General features: G+C 35.8%; 1 protein-coding gene across 2 annotated transcripts in view; it reads left to right on the forward strand.

The window, feature by feature from the left end:
• The window catches only part of LOC128011802 (N(G),N(G)-dimethylarginine dimethylaminohydrolase 1), a 46,930-nt gene that overhangs the window by 11,169 nt on the left and 12,640 nt on the right, over window positions 1-23,121 (forward strand). The gene's annotated exons all lie outside the window — the stretch shown is intronic.

Raw genomic sequence — 23,121 nt, forward strand, 5'->3', positions numbered from 1 at the left:
TTATGATGATATCCAGATTCTTACATCAAAAACATCATCATTTAGAAGTAATGGGCTATTTTCTGTCCTGTTTTAAAGCTTCATCAGAACGCTCTGTCTGAATGGAGTAGTAAACACCCAGTGCTGTGGTTAGCTAACACTTGTGTATGTTTGCCAGCCTACACCCTTCACAGATGGACATTGCAGTAATTGAGATCTAAAACGCATAAATACTCATATCAAACAATCTGTTTAACAGACAAAGCAATAGTGATGTGACCATGTGATACTGTTGGGTCCAATATAGTTGCACAGCATCCAGTTTCAATCTTTTTGAAAATCCTGCATCAAATTAAGCCTTGTTTGTAAATGAATCCATGGTGAAATTAAGTGAACAAAAGACAAAAGAAGAGTTCTAACGCGGTCTGGAACTTCATTAAAAGTTAAGTTCATCCACTCTTTCCTAATGTTGGGATCATAAGGAAGGAAGCTTGCATCTTGTTATTTTTGGACTATCTTTATCATTTGGTTTCTGAGTAGACAGTGCCGTAGAATTGTAGGCGGGGCTAAACACACAGTGCCGTAGAATTGTAAGCGGGGCTAAACAGGCAGTGCCATAATCATAGGCGGGGCTAAACACACAGTGCTGTAGAATCGTAGGCGGGGCTAAACAGGCAGTGCTGTAGAATCGTAGGCGGGGCTAAACACACAGTGCTGTAGAATCGTAGGCGGGGCTAAACACACAGTGCTGTAGAACCGTAGGCGGGGCTAAACACACAGTGCTGTAGAATCGTAGGCGGGGCTAAACACACAGTGCTGTAGAACCGTAGGCGGGGCTAAACAGACAGTGCTGTAGAATCGTAGGCGGGGCTAAAGACACAGTGCTGTAGAATCGTAGGCGGGGCTAAACAGACAGTGCTGTAGAATCTTAGGCGGGGCTAAACAGACAGTGCTGTAGAATCTTAGGCGGGGCTAAACAGACAGTGCTGTAGAATCTTAGGCGGGGCTAAACACACAGTGTTGTAGAATTGTAGGCGGGGCTAAACAGACAGTGCTGTAGAATTGTAGGCGGGGCTAAACAGACAGTGCTGTAGAATCTTAGGCGGGGCTAAACACACAGTGCTGTAGAATCGTAGTCGGGGCTAAACACACAGTGTTGTAGAATTGTAGGCGGGGCTAAACAGACAGTGCTGTAGAATCTTAGGCGGGGCTAAACACACAGTGCTGTAGAATCGTAGGCGGGGCTAAACAGACAGTGCTGTAGAATCTTAGGAGGGGCTAAACACACAGTGCTGTAGAATCGTAGGCGGGGCTAAACAGACAGTGCTGTAGAATCGTAGGCGGGGCTAAACACACAGTGCTGTAGAATCATAGGCGGGGCTAAAGACACAGTGCTGTAGAATCGTAGGCGGGGCTAAACAGACAGTGCTGTAGAATCTTAGGCGGGGCTAAACAGACAGTGCTGTAGAATCGTAGGCGGGGCTAAAGACACAGTTCTGTAGATTCATAGGCGGGGCTAAACAGACAGTGCTGTAGAATCATAGGCGGGGCTAAACAGACAGTGCTGTAGAATCTTAGGAGGGGCTAAACAGACAGTGCTGTAGAATCTTAGGCGGGGCTAAACAGACAGTGCTGTAGAACCGTAGGCGGGGCTAAACAGACAGTACTGTAGAATCTTAGGCGGGGCTAAACACACAGTGCTGTAGAATCGTAGGCGGGGCTAAACACACAGTGCTGTAGAATCTTAGGCGGGGCTAAACACACAGTGCTGTAGAATCTTAGGCGGGGCTAAACACACAGTGCTGTAGAATCGTAGGCGGGGCTAAACAGACAGTGCTGTAGAATCTTAGGAGGGGCTAAACACACAGTGCTGTAGAATCGTAGGTGGGGCTAAACAGACAGTGCTGTAGAATCGTAGGCGGGGCTAAACACACAGTGCTGTAGAATCGTAGGCGGGGCTAAAGACACAGTGCTGTAGATTCATAGGCGGGGCTAAACAGACAGTGCTGTAGAATCTTAGGCGGGGCTAAACAGACAGTGCTGTAGAACCGTAGGCGGGGCTAAACAGACAGTGCTGTAGAATCTTAGGCGGGGCTAAACACACAGTGCTGTAGAATCGTAGGCGGGGCTAAACACACAGTGCTGTAGAATCGTAGGCGGGGCTAAACAGACAGTGCTGTAGAATCTTAGGCGGGGCTAAACACACAGTGCTGTAGAATCGTAGGCGGGGCTAAACAGACAGTGCTGTAGAATCTTAGGAGGGGCTAAACACACAGTGCTGTAGAATCGTAGGCGGGGCTAAACAGACAGTGCTGTAGAATCGTAGGCGGGGCTAAACACACAGTGCTGTAGAATCGTAGGCGGGGCTAAAGACACAGTGCTGTAGATTCATAGGCGGGGCTAAACAGACAGTGCTGTAGAATCATAGGCGGGGCTAAACAGACAGTGCTGTAGAATCTTAGGAGGGGCTAAACACACGGTGCTGTAGAATCATAGGCGGGGCTAAACACACAGTGCTGTAGAATCGTAGGCGGGGCTAAACAGACAGTGCTGTAGAATCGTAGGCGGGGCTAAACACACAGTGCTGTAGAATCATAGGCGGGGCTAAACACACAGTGCTGTAGAATCATAGGCGGGGCTAAACACACAGTGCTGTAGAATCATAGGCGGGGCTAAACCACTGATCTATAATATAGAACTGGATTGCTCATGACGTCATTAAAGTGAAGCCACCGCGCCGCCATATTGGTTATCCCTAGTGTGCGAAAAAGTTCCATTGAATTAATAGGAATTTGTATGATTTTAATGAGAAAACATCACCTAACAAGTCAGTGTTTATAAATATGAAGTATCACTGTATATTATTACAATGCGAACACCCTAGGCATGTAAACGGTTATTTTTTAAATGTCGGGAATTTCCCCTACTTATTAAAAAGCTACGTTAATTACAGTAGTGAGCATCATGAACATGATAAACATCAGACGGACACGACCTCAAAATAAATAACAAACTACAAACTACTCATTCTGAAATCTGAATTTACTCAGAGAAATAACTGAATTCTACAATACGGATTTAAGAAATAAATACAAAGCTTTATTTCCCAGATAGTAAATATTTTTTTATTTATTTCATTATAGAGAAATATTAACAACATAATTGTATAATCAATTGTGATATATTAAAATCCATTTATGATACTAATACGTTCGTTAAATAATTCCTAAATAAATTTGTTCATAAAGAAATAAACCATTTTTGTGTTTGATCAGTTACCTGTGTCGTCAGCGCGCAGCAGACACACCCACCTACAAGATTTAAATATATTGCTTATCCTGCCCCAAAAGACCGTAAACACTGCAGATAACATCTGAAGTAAACATTACTTTATTACACATAACATAAAAACGAGTCCCGTTTGACTGATCAGCTTTTAATCGAGTTATTTTAGGACAGCAGTTTGAATGTAACTCAATGGTGCTCTCTGCTGGTAGGGATTAGTAAGATGGCGGATCGAACACTTCCGGTGGCTTCACTACCTGTTGGCAGTTTAGAACGCGATGAGCGATCCAGTTATATATATAGATCAGTGGGCTAAACACACAGTGCTGTAGAATCGTAGGCGGGGCTAAACACACAGTGCTGTAGAATCGTAGGCGGGGCTAAACACACAGTGCTGTAGAATCGTAGGCGGGGCTAAACAGACAGTTCTGAATCGTAGGCGGGGCTAAACACACAGTGCTGTAGAATCATAGGCGGGGCTAAACAGACAGTTCTGAATCGTAGGCGGGGCTAAACACACAGTGCTGTAGAATCGTAGGCGGGGCTAAACACACAGTGCTGTAGAATCATAGGCGGGGCTAAACAGACAGTTCTGAATCGTAGGCGGGGCTAAACACACAGTGCTGTAGAATCATAGGCGGGGCTAAACAGACAGTTCTGAATCGTAGGCGAGGCTAAACACACAGTGCTGTAGAATCATAGGCGGGGCTAAACAGACAGTTCTGAATCGTAGGCGGGGCTAAACACACAGTGCTGTAGAATCATAGGCGGGGCTAAACAGACAGTTCTCAATTGTAGGCGGGGCTAAACAGACAGTGCTGTAGAATCGTAGGCGGGGCTAAACACACAGTGCTGTAGAATCATAGGCGGGGCTAAACACACAGTGCTGTAGAATCATAGGCGGGGCTAAACAGACAGTTCTCAATTGTAGGCGGGGCTAAACACACAGTGCTGTAGAATCATAGGCGGGGCTAAACAGACAGTTCTGAATCATAGGCGGGGCTAAACACACAGTGCTGTAGAATCATAGGCGGGGCTAAACACACAGTGCTGTAGAATCGTAGGCGGGGCTAAACACACAGTGCTGTAGAATCATAGGCGGGGCTAAACAGACAGTTCTGAATCGTAGGCGGGGCTAAACACACAGTGCTGTAGAATCATAGGCGGGGCTAAACAGACAGTTCTGAATCGTAGGCGGGGCTAAACACACAGTGCTGTAGAATCATAGGCGGGGCTAAACAGACAGTTCTGAATCGTAGGCGGGGCTAAACACACAGTGCTGTAGAATCATAGGCGGGGCTAAACACACAGTGCTGTAGAATCGTAGGCGGGGCTAAACACACAGTGCTGTAGAATCATAGGCGGGGCTAAACACACAGTGCTGTAGAATCATAGGTGGGGTTAAACAGACAGTTCTCAATTGTAGGCGGGGCTAAACACACAGTGCTGTAGAATCATAGGCGGGGCTAAACAGACAGTTCTGAATCGTAGGCGGGGCTAAACACACAGTGCTGTAGAATCATAGGCGGGGCTAAACACACAGTGCTGTAGAATTGTGGGTGGGGCTAAATTGACAGTGCTGTATAAATTGTGGTCGAGCACTGGATCAAGTTCTTGTGACTCTTCTTGAGTAAACTGGCAAAGCAACACACACACACAAAATTATACACTTCGACTCTACAATGGTTACATTTAGCACTTAATCTGCAAATTAGCTGAATTTTGAGAAATGAATCCAAATCTTTCTCGTGGACACATCACATGGGGAGAAACATCTGAGACGAGACCTGCAGGTGTGTGTGTGTGTGTGTGTGTCCGAGGAGCGTCTCTGAGTTATGACTGCAGCACATGGCCTGTGCATGACATCACCGCTTCATCAGCGTCCGTAAACAGAACACACATGTTGCCTGTGGCATGTGTGTATGTGATCAGCTGACGTCATTGCTTCCCGGTGACCTCTGTGCTCCGGATCGGGTCGATGACATCACCTGATGTGCACACGCGATGCTCTGAAAGGTGAAGTGTGTCATATTTTGGATGCTAAAGCACTTTCTCGTATTCCACCTTAAGGTTCAGAGTCAAACAGAAGTCCATCATTGCTAGATTGACTTGATTAGGATTGAGTGATTTAACTGGTTAGTTTCAGGTTTCTGATAGCTTATTACAGAACTGATTGGATTGTTTTATTTAATAACTCTTATTTCATGTACAATTTTATAATGTAATATTTGTAATATATTATTTCATGAAACATTCTTTAATTAAATTGTTATTATTTTATAATGTTAAATTATTGTATAATGTAATTAAATTATTATTATGTTACAGTGTTAAACTAATTACATTTTATTATTTAAAATAATAATTATAACTATTTTATAATGTAAAATTTTATAATAAACTATTGTTGATTTTTATACGAGGTAAAATTATTAACATTTTACTAATAAATTTTTAAATGTTATATACATAATGGGTATATAATAAACATTAAATAAATTATTACTATTTATTTCTTTATGTGATAATAGTTTTATAATGTAGAATTATTTTAACATTTATTGAAATTATTAATTTTTACATGTGTTTTTTTTATAATGAATTATTATTTATAATGTTTTATATTAGTATTTAAATATTATTATAATACATTATTTATGTTTTTAAATAATTATAAACTTAATTTCAATAATACATTATTATATAAAACAATTATATGTATTATATATATATATATAAAATAAACTTATTTTTGTAATTTTATTAATAAAAGTATTATTCATATTATTTTATACTATTTTATGTTTATATAAACTTTTTTCTATAATTTAATTATTATTATTATTATCATCATTATTATTATTATAATTTTTGTTGTATTTCTGTTTTTGTTATGTGTCATCCTTAAATATTTCCATTATTTTTTCCCAAAGATCTGCTGAAGTATAAAAGCGTGTTGCTTGGAAAAACTCATCATTTTTTCAGAAATGTTGTGGGTCAGAGTTCAATCTGCTGTCTGCGTTGAGTCCATGAGCTCTTGTGTGTCTGTGAGAAACTGATGAAGACGGCTGTTTTCTTCAAGAATGATAACGACAGAAACATTGGTCTCCGCTGCTGCTGTCGTCCAGTCGTTTCTCCAGCAGCTCGTCTGATTGGCCGTGGGCTCGGTATCCCAGCATGCACCTGTGTCCCACGCTGCACCTCTGCATGCCGTTCCTGTGAGGACACGTCTGTCCGGGATCTGGATATTAATGCAGTAATCTTTTACAGATGCTGCAGATCCTGTTGCATAAGAAACTTCCTGTCGACGTCTCGGGAAACTGCACTTTAGAGAAAATATAGTTTAATGTAATGTATTTCTGTGATGCATCATTACTCCAGTCTTCAGTGTCACATGATCTTCAGAAATCAGAATAATATGGAGCATTTCTGATAATTAACAGTGTTAAGTTGTGCTGGACAATGTTTTTGGTGATACATTTTATTGTTCAGGATTCACAGATGAATAGAAAGTTCAAAAGGACAGCATTTATTTGAAATACAAATCCTTTTTAACTTTATTCATATCTTCACTGTCACTTTTGATCAATTTAAAGCATCCTTGATCAATAAACGGTTAATGTCATTTAAAAGTAAAAAATTACACTGGATTACATTTTAGTTTGATTTTAATCATAAAAAATCATTTCTAATCAAGTTTTTTTTTGTAATTTATAAAAAAAATTCTACAATAATACAACACTATGAAATCCATTTTATTGTTTCCCGAATTAATCTTTTTCCATTTAAATATTTCTCGATTCACTTGTTTTTTTCTGTTCATTTTCTGTTTTGATGGTTAAATTGAATGTAAGTAATATAAAAATCACGTCTAATTAATTGAAAAAATAAATAAATAAATGCAATAAATCAACAATTTATTAAAAGTGTAGCAAAATTTTAATTTTTAGGGCCCTAAAAATGATTTTTTTCTGGATTCCAATTTAATGGTGAGATACATTTTTAAACTTAATTATTTCAATCATTAAAATTGTACAATTTAGCAACAATATATTAAATGTTAAAAAAAATAATAATAAAAAAAAATACATTTTTAAGACTATATGAAATGTTTTATTTTTTTGCCAATATCATGTTTTTCATTTTAATTATTCTGGGTTCTTTTTTTTGTTTTTTAGTATTTTTTTTATGCAATTTTAATGATTACATTAAATGTACGGAATCTAAAACCATCTCTAATTAACTGAAATAATGAAACTGTTTATGAAATTGTGAGAATGAAAGATATACAAACATAAAATAAACTACCTTCATGTCATGAAAAATGTATTATTCTTCCCTTTATGCAACAAAACACTTGTTTTATGAATATAATTTCAGACATGTTTTGCATCAAAGCCACAATCCTGAACCTAAAGCTGCAGTAGATCCCAAAACATGAATTCTGTGATTAATTATGAACCAGAATGTCATTGTTTTCTTTTTTTAACCGGAGCACAAAAAAGGTTTTGAAGCAAACGTTCATAGCCTCTGTGTTCGCTCCACATGAAGTGAGTCAGTGTTGTTTGTTCGAGGAAACGATGAGCGAGTTGCTGTTTTTGGGTGAACATGTCGTGTGTGTTAATATGATTCATTCTGAGGTTGTCATTGCAACAGGCCTGTGTTGTTGTTGTTGTGCCGATTCATTCGTTGGCATCACGTCATCATGCGCTCAGAATATGACCGCTCACATATTTAACAGATTGTTTCTTTATCAGATTTGGAGAAATGTAGCATTGCATCACTTGCTCACCAATGGATGCGAATGGGTGCCGTCAGAACGAGAGTCCAAACAGCTGATAAAAACATCACAATAATCCACGGCACTCCAGTCCATCAGTGAACATCTGGAGAAGACAAAGGATGAAACAAATGAAGAAAAAAAGTGAAGGAACAGACAAATTGAGTATATTGAAAATAGCAGAAGGCCTAAGACAGATCCTTGTGGCACTCCATACACAAGGATTAAAAAAAAAGGGATTTTTTTTTATCCAAACAGCTGATAAAAACATCATCATAATCCACAGCACTCCAGTCCATCAGTTAACATCTGGAGAAGACAAAGGATGAAACAAATCCAGCATTAAGATGTTTTTAACTAAAACACATAGAGTCTATAATCCATAATAACACTCCTCCAGTGAAACAGTGCAGTTTGAAGTTAAAAACTCATCTTCACAAGCTGTTAAGTGATGGACTGGCTTGCTTTTGATGTTTTTATCAGCTGTTTGGACTCTCGTTCTGACGGCACCCATTCACTTCCATTGGAGAGACACTGATGCAGTGCTACATTTCTCCAAATCTGATGAAGAAACAAACTCCTCTACATCTTGGATGGCCTGAGGGTGAACACATTTTCAACAAATGTTCATTTTTTAGGTGGGCTGTTGCTTTAAGGATTGTGTTTTTGCTAAACCCGAGTGAGTTTCAGGTTGACGCTCTGGTTTGGTGTTTGTTGTAGTTGTCTGTGAGAGAGCGCCGCTCCTGAACTCTTCAGACGGACAGAGAGAGAGTCCCGCTGTGTGTGTTTGTGTAGGACGATGATCCAGATACCTTCACACAGTTTAGGAGCCATTTATTCAAACTGATTTCTAATGTCTTTATTAATATATTATCTTCATTTCAAAATCTAATTACACAGAAGCACTTTTTGTTTAAATATTAGATTTTAGTGTTAGTTTAGGGTTTCTGTTTTTTTAATTGAAGTGTTATTTTGACCAATTGTGTTTCTTATTTGCATCATGTTTGCAGTAACATTTCAACTGTGGACATGGTAAAATTATTTATTTATTTATTTGATCTAAATGCTTATGATTAAATGCCTGAACATTATTTTTGTAGACAAATATAAATTGTGGCTACGTATAAAATGATTATTATTTTATGTTTAGAAATTATTTATTTTTTAGTAATTATTTATTTTATGCCAATTTAAAAATCATTTTAATCATACAATATTTTATATATGCAAATTTGACATTATCAAAAAAACAAAAAAACTTTTTTTAGTTATTTAATAGAACACCAGCAACCGTGCAACCTCCCAGACCACCCTAGCAACCACACAGGATAATTTGTAAAATATTAAATTATAATAATTCAATTGCTTTCTGTTTTTAATTCATAATTTGTATTATTATTACAAATATGAATACATTTGATCATATTTAAATTAATATCGTAAAATCATGGCATTGCTTCTTCTTTTTTCAAATGAAAAATGTATTCATAAAAAAAAGTTATTGCGATTAAGTTGTTTTTAAATACTTTTAAATTTAATTGCTTCATGTTTTTTATTCTTTATTTGCTGATTCATTAGTTTAAAAAAAAATCTAATACAGTTAACGTAATAAAACAAGGTCATTGCTTTAATACTGTATTAGCTACAATCAATTTCAAAGCATTATATTAGCATTGAATGGAAACATTGGTGAAAGTGTGCATGAATCTCTAGATGTGGGCTCCTCCGGTGTGATTCAGTGTGATTCAGTGTGATTCAGTGTGCTCTGGTTGAGCTCTGGGTCAGTAGTTGAGTTTGTTGGTGTTTCTGTCTGTAGTCTGAGGAATATCTCTGCTTGATTTAATTGTTTACAGCCACACACACGTTCTCTGGCGTCTCCTCATCTGTTTTCCTCTCTGTTCGTTCCACATCGCCGGTGCGGGTGAAAAGTGAGGTGTCTCTGTGAACAGGCTTCAGGCCAGACATGCCAGCACTTTCCCATCATGCTCTGGGGTCAGAGTTTCCATCACAGAGTCGTCTGGAGGAAGAGGCCCTGATCACAGAGGAGCATCTCCTGACAGACACAGGCCTCCTGTAGTCTGTGCTCAGAGACAGTTATGGAGCTGGGCCTCCTAATGGAGCTAGACCTCACTGAAATTGGCCTACTGTGGAGTTGGGCCTCCTAATAAAGTCGGGTTTCCAGATGTAGCCGAGCCTCCTGATGGAGCTAGACTTTATAGAGTTGGGCTTCCTGATGGAGCTAGACTTTATAGAGATGGGCCTCCTGATGGAGCTAGACTTTATAGAGATGTGCCTCCTGATGGAGCTAGACTTTATAGAGTTGGGCTTCCTGAGGGAGCTAGACTTTATAGAGATGGGCCTCCTGATGGAGCTAGACTTTATAGAGTTGGGCTTCCTGATGGAGCTAGACTTTATAGAGATGGGCCTCCTGATGGAGCTAGACTTTATAGAGTTGGGCTTCCTGAGGGAGCTAGACTTTATAGAGATGGGCCTCCTGATGGAGCTAGACTTTATAGAGTTGGGCTTCCTGATGGAGCTGGGCCTCCTGATGGAGCTAGACCTAATAGTTGCTCCCCAGATCCTGGATATATAGCTGCCCACTGCTACGGGTGTGTGTTCACTGTGTGTTCACTTCTCACTGCTGTGTGTGTGTTCACTTGGATGGGTTAAATGGGTTACCATACTTGGCAAATGTCACGGCTTTCACTTTCACTATCATAGATGGGTCTTCTGATGGAGCTGGGCCTCCTGGTGGAGCTAGACCTCACGGAAATGTTCCTACTGTGGAGTTGGGCCTCCTGATAGAGTCAGGTTTCCAGATGTAGCCGAGCCTTCTGATGGAGCTAGACCTGACAGACGTAGGCCTCTTGACAGAGTCAAACCTCCTGACGTAGTAGGCCTCTTGATGGAGCTGAGCCTCCTGACAGAGTTGGAGCTGTTTATAGAACTGGGCCTCCCGATGGAGCTAGACCTGATAGAGTGTGAAACTGACCTTTGTTCTCTCTCTCCCACCAGTTTATCTTTGGTCTGTTGATCATTTTTCATGGTTTTATATTTCTTGCAAGCTTGTCATATTTCTCCTGGTGGAGATTTTTGTTCATGATGTTGCAGACCGTCAACAGCACACGTGTTAATTTAGTAAAACTGATAAACTGTTACAGTTTTTATTAAAATCATCACTAGGAATCATAATGGTTTATCACATATTCTGATTCTGTGACTACTAATTTATGTTTATTTACTAGTTTCTTTTGTATGCTGTGTACATCTTGGGACTTTTTTTTACAGAAAACAAAAGGGGTCTATGATCTACAGAAGTCTGTGGAACGCCAAAACTTTATTATTTTTTTTATATATTGTTTGCATTTAAATTTTTGTAATTTTTTTGTGTGTAATTTTTATAATTAATTGTATTATTATTGTTATTTTAAATAGCTCTATAATTGTTTTTTTAAAATTAGTTTTAGTTAATTTAGAGTTAGTTATTATTACAATAAGTGGTCTTTTTATATTACATTTTTATTTTAGTTGATGAAAGTAATTTCAAGCGACAAAAAAAGTTTATTTTATTTTTTTATTTTTGTTGATGTTGTTCAAGTTCTGCTCACAGAGAGGTGGAAACCTGAACCAAGCACACGCACACACACACACACACACAGACACAGACACACACACACACGCACACGCACACACACACACACACACACACACACACACAGACACAGACACAGACACACACACACACACACACACACACACACACACACACACACACACACACACACACACAGCAGCTGAATGTTGTCCAGTCCTCTCCTCCTTTAGATTCAAGATTAGAAGAGAAACTCATTTGAAGATTAATGTTTCCTCTGAAGAGATTAAATATGATTCACAGCACTGCTGGGAAAACACCTCTACACTGCACTGCTATATATATAATATTGAATATGCTTAAAAAAAATGTTTGCTTCCTACGAAATATATTTATACTTTATCCAGTATAAAATTATAATTATTTCAGTAAAACCATCTTGCGAAAAATGTGAGTTTGAGCTTGTTACAGTGTATTTCAGGATTGTTTTATTGATAATAAATCAGTTTTTGTTTATACATTTATGTTGAGTTTGCCATCTTGAGATATATTTATTTATTTGTTTGTTTACATTTATTTAAATTCTATTATATTACTAATACAGTTTACATAAAAGTCTTACCTCATATTTTATTTTATTTCTTTTATACAATTTTAGCTAAACTTTTAGTAATTTTGTTTTGTGGTTTTATTTAATGTTTGTAAAATCTTTTAAAATATTTATTTTAATTATTATTTTTTAATTGACATTTTATCTCTCTTAATATAAAATTTGTTAAAATGTTTTATATATACATAATATATATGATGTATAATGAAAAACTATACAGTAATAAATGCATATAAAATAAAATATTTATAAGGAATAATTAGAGAAATAATGAAATATATTTATGTATTTATTTTTATATTTCTGTAAACTCTGCAATCTTGATGAAAGTTTGTGGTTTTTTTGCAGTGCATTTTGGGATTTATTTATTGTGAGATCTGGAAATGGTTAAAAACATGTCTCATCTTCTTCTCATGTTCTGTGAAAGAGAGAAAATCAACATAAGCCAGAGTTAAATGATGAGAAATTGACATTTTATTATGTTTTTCTGACCTTTAACCCTAAATCCAAACCTCGAAACTTTCCGTGCATCAACCGTCGTGTGTCCCGGATCGCTGTGTTTATTTATCAGAGCTGTGTGTGTGTGATTGAGTCTGGAGCAGCTGTGTGTTTGTGGAGTCTCCATTCCTGCGGATCTGGATCAATATTGACAGCCAGTCGTGTCCCGAGCGCAGCACGGTTTTGTTCCCCTCCGGGGTGTTGGAGGTGTCTGGGAAGAATGTTTAGTTTTCCCGCTGTTTGTGTTGGTTTCAGATGTGTGTGTTTCTCCAGACTCTCGTAATCTCTCCGGCCCTCGTGTTCCTCTGGGGTTATAGAACCGTGATCGGATACATTTCTGTCATTCCATCGTTTATTGGTTGACACATTAATTCTGGGAAATGGAATGTTTGATGCCTCATTTCGGAACGCTGCGTGCTGGTTTCCATGGTAACGGCGGCCTTTCTCTGGAGTTTGTTGTTTGGAATCTGCTGACTTATACATATGTGTGTGTGTGTGTGTGTGTGTATATATAAATTATTCAGTTTTTCTTTTCTTTTTTATTTCACACTTTTGGTGTTTTTTTTCTTTCTTTTTTATTACATTAGCAATTTTTATTCTATTTTTCTTTTAGAATTTTATTGTAATATTATTCTATTTTTTGTATTATAATTTTTTTCTGTTTTTATTTAAATCTTCTTTTTGACTTTGTTTTTATTGTTTTTGAACTTTTATTAGTATTATAAATTATTTTATTAATTTCATTTTATTCTTTTGACTTTCTTTTGCTCTGAAGTAGTTTTTATTTTATATATCAAATTTTTTATATGTATTTTTTATAATCGTTTTTTATTTTTAGAGTCACAAATTAAAAAAAAAAGTTTTACATTTCATATTATATTTTATAATCTATAGCATTTTAGATTGTTTGATTGTTTCATTTTTATTATTATTTTTTACTTTTTATGGTTTAGTTTTACTCTTTTTGACTTCTCCTTGTGGTGTGAATGTTTCTTCTTATATAAACGAGGTGTTTTGCATGAGATGTGTTGATCAGGTGCTGACCGTGAACACTTATTTCAGACGTTAAACGTGCCTCATTAGTTTCAGGAGCTGTTGTGAGACATCAGTCATGTTCACTTGTTTTCTTCTAAACGAGATTGATGTTATCTTGAGTTCTGCTTAGGAAGCTGTTTTCAGTTCATTTCATGTCTGCAGATGTTAAGGATGTGTTTTAAGTTTTTCCATAAGCTTGAGCTCCTTTATTACGCTTCATCATCATTCAGTGCAGCCTTTTATTATTTTTTTTTTTTAATGCATTAAGAATCAGTTAGAAGTGTAATTTTTTTGTGTTTATTTATTTTGGCATGACTTCTTGTAATTGACTCATTTACACCCTGTACAGCATGCATCATTTACTGTTTTATTGCGATTGAGTCATTTAGGTCCTCAATGTCCACTCAAGCATCAGGGTGGTTTTTCTGACACAGATCTCAGTGACTCGGCAGGAGTGCTGGATGTCTCTGTGGACTCTAATCTCATCTCTGGGTACAGTAGGCCATTTATTCCTCACTGTCCACCGGACACTGTATCCGCTGAGAGCCGCTCTGCGTGACATTAGAGGCCGTTTGCGCTCATGGGCAGTGGAATGGCAGGAATGTGGCCCTCGTCCCGCAGGAGTCGCTGGATAATGACCAGCGCTGATGCATGCAGGTGGAATCCAGGGACTGCCAGAGCGTGTCGGGACAAAATGAGACACAGAGAGAGTCAATGAAGGACAAAGAGGAGGGTGAGCTCCACATCGAGTGCGGATAAAAAAAAAAAAACCATGAGTCAGAATTCCTGAGATTGAAATACCAGGATTAAATTAAAGGGAATTGATTACAGGTGGTGGCAGATGCTTTAACATTCAAATTGTAATGTTTGCACACAGAAACAGCTTTGTTATTCGTGTTGTTTGTTATTGTTTAACAGTGGCATTCATTTAGATTATTAAATCTATATACATACGTGTATATATATAGAGAGAGAGAGAGAGAGCATGCACATTTTACCTTGTTTTATTTAGACTATTTTACTCTGTTTTCTGATTTTGAAAAACTTTAAAGAACTTGGTTCAACAAATCTTAATGAGTTTTTTAAAACTAAAATGTAAGTGTTCAGTTAGACTGTTTTGTAAACAAATAAATAAATAAACAAATAAAAAGCTTTGAAGTCTCTAATAGAACAAATTTGAATCTCTAATAGAATGAATCTGACCAGTGTTTGAATCTGTAACTAAAACTCAACAAACCGATATTTAAATCTGTTACTAAAACGCTCAACGTTTAAATCAGTTACTGAAACAAAACAGACGGATGTTTAAATCTGTAACTGAAACTAAACAAACCGACGCTGTGGGGAAGTTGTGGCCTAATGGTTAGAGAGTCAGACTCCCAGTCGAAAGGTTGTGAGTTCGAGTCCCGGTCGGGGGGAGTGCATGTATAGTTCTCTCTCCACCTTCAATACATGACTTAGGTGTCCTTGAGCAAGGCACTGAACCCCCAACTGCTCCCCGGGCGCTGCAGCATAAATGGCTGCCCACTGCCCCGTTGTGTGCTCACAGTGTGTGTGTGTGTGTTCACTGCTCTGTGTGTGTGCACTTCGGATGGGTTAAATGCAGAGCACAAATTCTGAGTATGGGTCACCATCTTTTACTGACTGACAGACTGACATTTAAATCTGTTACTGAAACTAAACAAACCGACGTTTAAATCTGTTACTGAAACTAAACAAACCAACGTTTAAATCTGTTACTGAAACTAAACAGACCGACGTTTAAATCTGTTACTGAAACTAAACAGACCGACGTTTAAATCTGTTACTGAAACTAAACAGACCGACGTTTAAATCTGTTACTGAAACTAAACAAACCGACGTTTAAATCTGTTACTGAAACTAAACAAACCAACGTTTAAATCTGTTACTGAAACTAAACAGACCGACGTTTAAATCTGTTACTGAAACTAAACAGACCGACGTTTAAATCTGTTACTGAAACTAAACAGACCGATGTTTAAATCTGTTACTGAAACTAAACAAACCGACGTTTAAATCTGTTACTGAAACTAAACAAACCAACGTTTAAATCTGTTACTGAAACTAAACAAACCAACGTTTAAATCTGTTACTGAAACTAAACAAACCAACGTTTAAATCTGTTACTGAAACTAAACAAACCGACGTTTAAATCTGTTACTGAAACTAAACAAACCAACGTTTAAATCTGTTACTGAAACTAAACAAACCAACGTTTAAATCTGTTACTGAAACTAAACAGACCGACGTTTAAATCTGTTACTGAAACTAAACAGACCGACGTTTAAATCTGTTACTGAAACTAAACAGACCGACGTTTAAATCTGTTACTGAAACTAAACAGACCGACGTTTAAATCTGTTACTGAAACTAAACAAACCGACGTTTAAATCTGTTACTAAAACAAAACAAACCAACATTTAAATCTGTTACTGAAACTAAACAAACCGACGTTTAAATCTGTTACTGAAACTAAACAGACTGACGTTTAAATCTGTTACTGAAATGAAACAGACTGACATTAAAATCTGTTACTGAAACAAAACAGACCGTCGTTTAAATCTGTTACTGAAACTAAACAAACCGACGTTTAAATCTGTTACTAAAAGAAAACAAACCAACGTTTAAATCTGTTACTGAAACTAAACAAACCGACGTTTAAATCTGTTACTGAAACTAAACAAACCGACGTTTAAACCAACGTTTAAATCTGTTACTGAAACTAAACAAACCAACGTTTAAATCTGTTACTGAAACTAAACAAACCGACGTTTAAATCTGTTACTGAAACTAAACAAATCGACGTTTAAATCTGTTACTGAAACTAAACAAACCGACGTTTAAATCTGTTACTGAAACTAAACAAACCGACGTTTAAATCTGTTACTGAAACTAAACAAACCGACGTTTAAATCTGTTACTGAAACTAAACAAACCGACGTTTAAATCTGTTACTGAAACTAAACAAACCGATGTTTAAATCTGTTACTGAAAGTAAAAAACAAACGTTAAAATCTGTTACTGAAACTAAACAAACCGACGTTTAAATCTGTTACTAAAACAAAACAAACCAACATTTAAATCTGTTACTGAAACTAAACAAACCGACGTTTAAATCTGTTACTGAAGACCGACGTTTAAATCTGTTACTGAAACAAAACAAACCAACGTTTAAATCTGTTACTGAAACTAAACAAACCAACGTTTAAATCTGTTACTGAAACTAAACAAACCGACGTTTAAATCTGTTACTGAAACTAAACAAATCGACGTTTAAATCTGTTACTGAAACTAAACAAACCGACGTTTAAATCTGTTACTGAAACTAAACAAACCAACGTTTAAATCTGTTACTGAAACTAAACAAACCGACGTTTAAATCTGTTACTAAAACAAAACAAACCAACATTTAAATCTGTTACTGAAACTAAACAAACCGACGTTTAAATCTGTTACTGAAGACCGACGTTTAAATCTGTTACTGAAACAAAACAAACCAACGTTTAAATCTGTTACTGAAACTAAACAAACCAACGTTTAAATCTGTTACTGAAACTAAACAAACCGACGTTTAAATCTGTTACTGAAACTAAACAAATCGACGTTTAAATCTGTTACTGAAACTAAACAAACCGACGTTTAAATCTGTTACTGAAACTAAACAAACCGACGTTTAAATCTGTTACTGAAACTAAACAAACCGACGTTTAAATCTGTTACTGAAACTAAACAAACCGACGTTTAAATCTGTTACTGAAACTAAACAAACCGACGTTTAAATCTGTTACTGAAAGTAAAAAACAAACGTTAAAATCTGTTACTGAAACTAAACAAACCGACGTTTAAATCTGTTACTGAAACTAAACAGACCGACGTTTAAATCTGTTACTGAAACTAAACAAACCAACGTTTAAATCTGTTACTGAAACTAAACAGACCGACGTTTAAATCTGTTACTGAAACTAAACAGACCGACGTTTAAATCTGTTACTGAAACTAAACAGACCGACGTTTAAATCTGTTACTGAAACTAAACAAACCGACGTTTAAATCTGTTACTGAAACTAAACAAACCGACGTTTAAATCTGTTACTGAAACTAAACAAACCGACGTTTAAATCTGTTACTGAAACTAAACAAACCGACGTTTAAATCTGTTACTGAAACTAAACAAACCGACGTTTAAATCTGTTACTGAAAGTAAAAAACAAACGTTAAAATCTGTTACTGAAACTAAACAAACCGACGTTTAAATCTGTTACTAAAACAAAACAAACCAACATTTAAATCTGTTACTGAAACTAAACAGACCGACGTTTAAATCTGTTACTGAAACTAAACAAACCAACGTTTAAATCTGTTACTGAAACTAAACAGACCGACGTTTAAATCTGTTACTGAAACTAAACAGACCGACGTTTAAATCTGTTACTGAAACTAAACAGACCGACGTTTAAATCTGTTACTGAAACTAAACAAACCGACGTTTAAATCTGTTACTGAAACTAAACAAACCAACGTTTAAATCTGTTACTGAAACTAAACAAACCGACGTTTAAATCTGTTACTGAAACTAAACAAACCGACGTTTAAATCTGTTACTGAAACTAAACAAATCGACGTTTAAATCTGTTACTGAAACTAAACAAACCGACGTTTAAATCTGTTACTGAAACTAAACAAACCGACGTTTAAATCTGTTACTGAAACTAAACAAACCAACGTTTAAATCTGTTACTGAAACTAAACAAACCGACGTTTAAATCTGTTACTGAAACTAAACAAACCGACGTTTAAATCTGTTACTGAAGACCGACGTTTAAATCTGTTACTGAAACAAAACAAACCAACGTTTAAATCTGTTACTGAAACTAAACAAACCAACGTTTAAATCTGTTACTGAAACTAAACAAACCGACGTTTAAATCTGTTACTGAAACTAAACAAATCGACGTTTAAATCTGTTACTGAAACTAAACAAACCGACGTTTAAATCTGTTACTGAAACTAAACAAACCGACGTTTAAATCTGTTACTGAAACTAAACAAACCGACGTTTAAATCTGTTACTGAAACTAAACAAACCGACGTTTAAATCTGTTACTGAAACTAAACAAACCGACGTTTAAATCTGTTACTGAAACTAAACAAACCGACGTTTAAATCTGTTACTGAAAGTAAAAAACAAACGTTAAAATCTGTTACTGAAACTAAACAAACCGACGTTTAAATCTGTTACTAAAACAAAACAAACCAACATTTAAATCTGTTACTGAAACTAAACAGACCGACGTTTAAATCTGTTACTGAAACTAAACAGACCGACGTTTAAATCTGTTACTGAAACTAAACAAACCGACGTTTAAATCTGTTACTGAAACTAAACAAACCAACGTTTAAATCTGTTACTGAAACTAAACAAACCAACGTTTAAATCTGTTACTGAAACTAAACAAACCAACATTTAAATCTGTTACTGAAACTAAACAAACCGACGTTTAAATCTGTTACTGAAACTAAACAGACTGACGTTTAAATCTGTTACTGAAATGAAACAGACTGACATTAAAATCTGTTACTGAAACAAAACAGACCGTCGTTTAAATCTGTTACTGAAACTAAACAAACCGACGTTTAAATCTGTTACTAAAAGAAAACAAACCAACGTTTAAATCTGTTACTGAAACTAAACAAACCGACGTTTAAATCTGTTACTGAAACTAAACAGACCGACGTTTAAATCTGTTACTGAAACTAAACAAACCGACGTTTAAATCTGTTACTAAAACAAAACAAACCAACATTTAAATCTGTTACTGAAACTAAACAAACCGACGTTTAAATCTGTTACTGAAACTAAACAGACTGACGTTTAAATCTGTTACTGAAATGAAACAGACTGACATTAAAATCTGTTACTGAAACAAAACAGACCGTCGTCTAAATCTGTTACTGAAACTAAACAAACCGACGTTTAAATCTGTTACTAAAAGAAAACAAACCAACGTTTAAATCTGTTACTGAAACTAAACAAACCGACGTTTAAATCTGTTACTGAAACTAAACAAACCGACGTTTAAATCTGTTACTGAAACTAAACAAACCGACGTTTAAATCTGTTACTGAAACTAAACAAATCGACGTTTAAATCTGTTACTGAAACTAAACAAACCAACGTTTAAATCTGTTACTGAAACTAAACAGACCGACGTTTAAATCTGTTACTGAAACTAAACAAACCGACGTTTAAATCTGTTACTGAAGACCGACGTTTAAATCTGTTACTGAAACAAAACAAACCAACGTTTAAATCTGTTACTGAAACTAAACAAACCAACGTTTAAATCTGTTACTGAAACTAAACAAACCGACGTTTAAATCTGTTACTGAAACTAAACAAATCGACGTTTAAATCTGTTACTGAAACTAAACAAACCGACGTTTAAATCTGTTACTGAAACTAAACAAACCGACGTTTAAATCTGTTACTGAAACTAAACAAACCGACGTTTAAATCTGTTACTGAAACTAAACAAACCGACGTTTAAATCTGTTACTGAAACTAAACAAACCAACGTTTAAATCTGTTACTGAAACTAAACAAACCGACGTTTAAATCTGTTACTGAAACTAAACAAACCGACGTTTAAATCTGTTACTGAAAGTAAAAAACAAACGTTAAAATCTGTTACTGAAACTAAACAAACCGACGTTTAAATCTGTTACTGAAACTAAACAAACCAACGTTTAAATCTGTTACTGAAACTAAACAAACCGACGTTTAAATCTGTTACTGAAACTAAACAAACCGACGTTTAAATCTGTTACTGAAAGTAAAAAACAAACGTTAAAATCTGTTACTGAAACTAAACAAACCGACGTTTAAATCTGTTACTAAAACAAAACAAACCAACATTTAAATCTGTTACTGAAACTAAACAAACCGACGTTTAAATCTGTTACTGAAACTAAACAAATCGACGTTTAAATCTGTTACTGAAACTAAACAAACCGACGTTTAAATCTGTTACTGAAACTAAACAAACCAACGTTTAAATCTGTTACTGAAACTAAACAAACCAACGTTTAAATCTGTTACTGAAACTAAACAAACCAACGTTTAAATCTGTTACTGAAACTAAACAAACCAACGTTTAAATCTGTTACTGAAACTAAACAAACCGACGTTTAAATCTGTTACTGAAACTAAACAGACTGACGTTTAAATCTGTTACTGAAATGAAACAGACTGACATTAAAATCTGTTACTGAAACAAAACAGACTGACGTTTAAATCTGTTACTGAAATGAAACAGACTGACATTAAAATCTGTTACTGAAACAAAACAGACCGTCGTTTAAATCTGTTACTGAAACTAAACAAACCGACGTTTAAATCTGTTACTAAAACAAAACAGACCGACGTTTAAATCTGTTACTGAAATGAAACAGACCGACGTTTAAATCTGTTACTAAAACAAAACAGACCGACGTTTAAATCTGTTACTGAAACTAAACAAACCAACGTTTAAATCTGTTACTGAAACTAAACAGACTGACGTTTAAATCTGTTACTGAAATGAAACAGACCGACGTTTAAATCCGTTACTAAAACAAAACAGACCGACGTTTAAATCTGTTACTAAAACAAAATAGACCGACGTTTAAATCTGTTACTAAAACAAAACAGACCGACGTTTAAATCTGTTACTAAAACGAAACATTAAACGCATGTTTTGTAAATGTATGTATTTTATATATATATATATATGTATATATATATATATATATATATATATATATATGTATATATATATATATGTGTGTGTGTGTGTGTGTGTGTGTTTGTGTATATATATATATATATCTATATCATATATCTAGTCTCCCTCTTACACACACACACACACACATACTGTATATATAGATAGAGAGAGCGAATAAAAATATACAAAATGAATAAAAATGCATATAATGGTATATTTGTATATTTAGACATAAATAAATTACATTTATGAATAAAAAGTTTAATCACAAAACTAATCACAAGACTTTTGTACTTATTAAAAAGCTGAGACATTTATGTTAGACCAAAACATACGTATAAACAGCAGTTATTCTAGTGATGCCGCTTGTGTTGGTCGGTGTTTGTTGAGCTGCTCTTGTGTGCTTTTGAGTCTTCACTTATGTAATAAACACCTGGATGACATCATGCTTGGCGACAGCAGCGAGGGGAAGCAGAGTCCGCGGTGACCTCATCTCCAGATATCCAGTGGAAACACTGATTCATCCTTCAAAAGATCCAGACCCCAGAGAGCCGCTAAAGCAGCTGTAAACCTCACACGCGAACCTCACTTCCTCTAAATCTTTCTCCTCGTAAACCTTTTACATGTTTCCTTCAGCATGACATCACCCTCGGCCCCTGCTGATGATGTCATCCGCGGCTCCTGGCAGCGGCCGAGATTGGCTTCTTCCCCGCAGGCCAACACTCTCCTCCAGGACCGGATTAACAGGAGCACTTCTGCTTTTACGAGGGCGGAGTTTGGTTTGATTTCTTACACCATCGTGATGTTGCAAAAGTCACTTTTTTTGGACTGTTAGTTGAAAGTGTGGTGCACTGTGTATGTAATAAGTTCATTTCCATCAGTTTGACATGTGGACTGATTGGTAACCTGATTAATAAAAATAAGTACTTATTTTCGCTTTGTGATATATCTCTTGTTTTATTTAATTGTATTCCTATCCAGATTGTTTGGATGATGCACATCTTTGGAAAATTAGTTTTTTGTAATGTGATACAAAGAAAACATAACTAAGAAAAAATAATCAGAGCAAACAAAAACATGGTGATTTTTGGCCCTCATGTGTTTTAAAATTTTTTGTTACTTTCAATGCTATTTTTTTTTTTTTTTACAGTTTATAGTTTTTTATATTATTATTTTACATTTTTTATAGTCTTATTTGTAAATATTCAGATTTGATAGTTTTTTTATTGCATTTTTTTATGTTCATTATTATTGTTGTTTGTCTTTAATTTGTGTGTGTGTTTGTGTGGGTGTGTGTGTGCGCCATTACAATGCCCATAAAATGAACTACAACCCCATCGAGCAAATTTGTGTGAACATTATGAAATGAAATCAGGTTTTGGAGGCAAAAAAAAGCTCAGTATTTTCAGACCTGTCAGGTGTACTAATAATTTTGGCCAGCACTGTGTGTCTTAAATATGTATAAGTGTAAGACATACTTTTTACCTGATCTCATGTGTTGATTATGGTATTTTTTTCCTTTTTTATCTCCTTGTTGTTGAAAAGCATCAATAAA

This window comes from Carassius gibelio, chromosome B23, assembly GCF_023724105.1.
Source record: "Carassius gibelio isolate Cgi1373 ecotype wild population from Czech Republic chromosome B23, carGib1.2-hapl.c, whole genome shotgun sequence".
Taxonomy (NCBI): Eukaryota; Metazoa; Chordata; class Actinopteri; order Cypriniformes; family Cyprinidae; genus Carassius; species Carassius gibelio.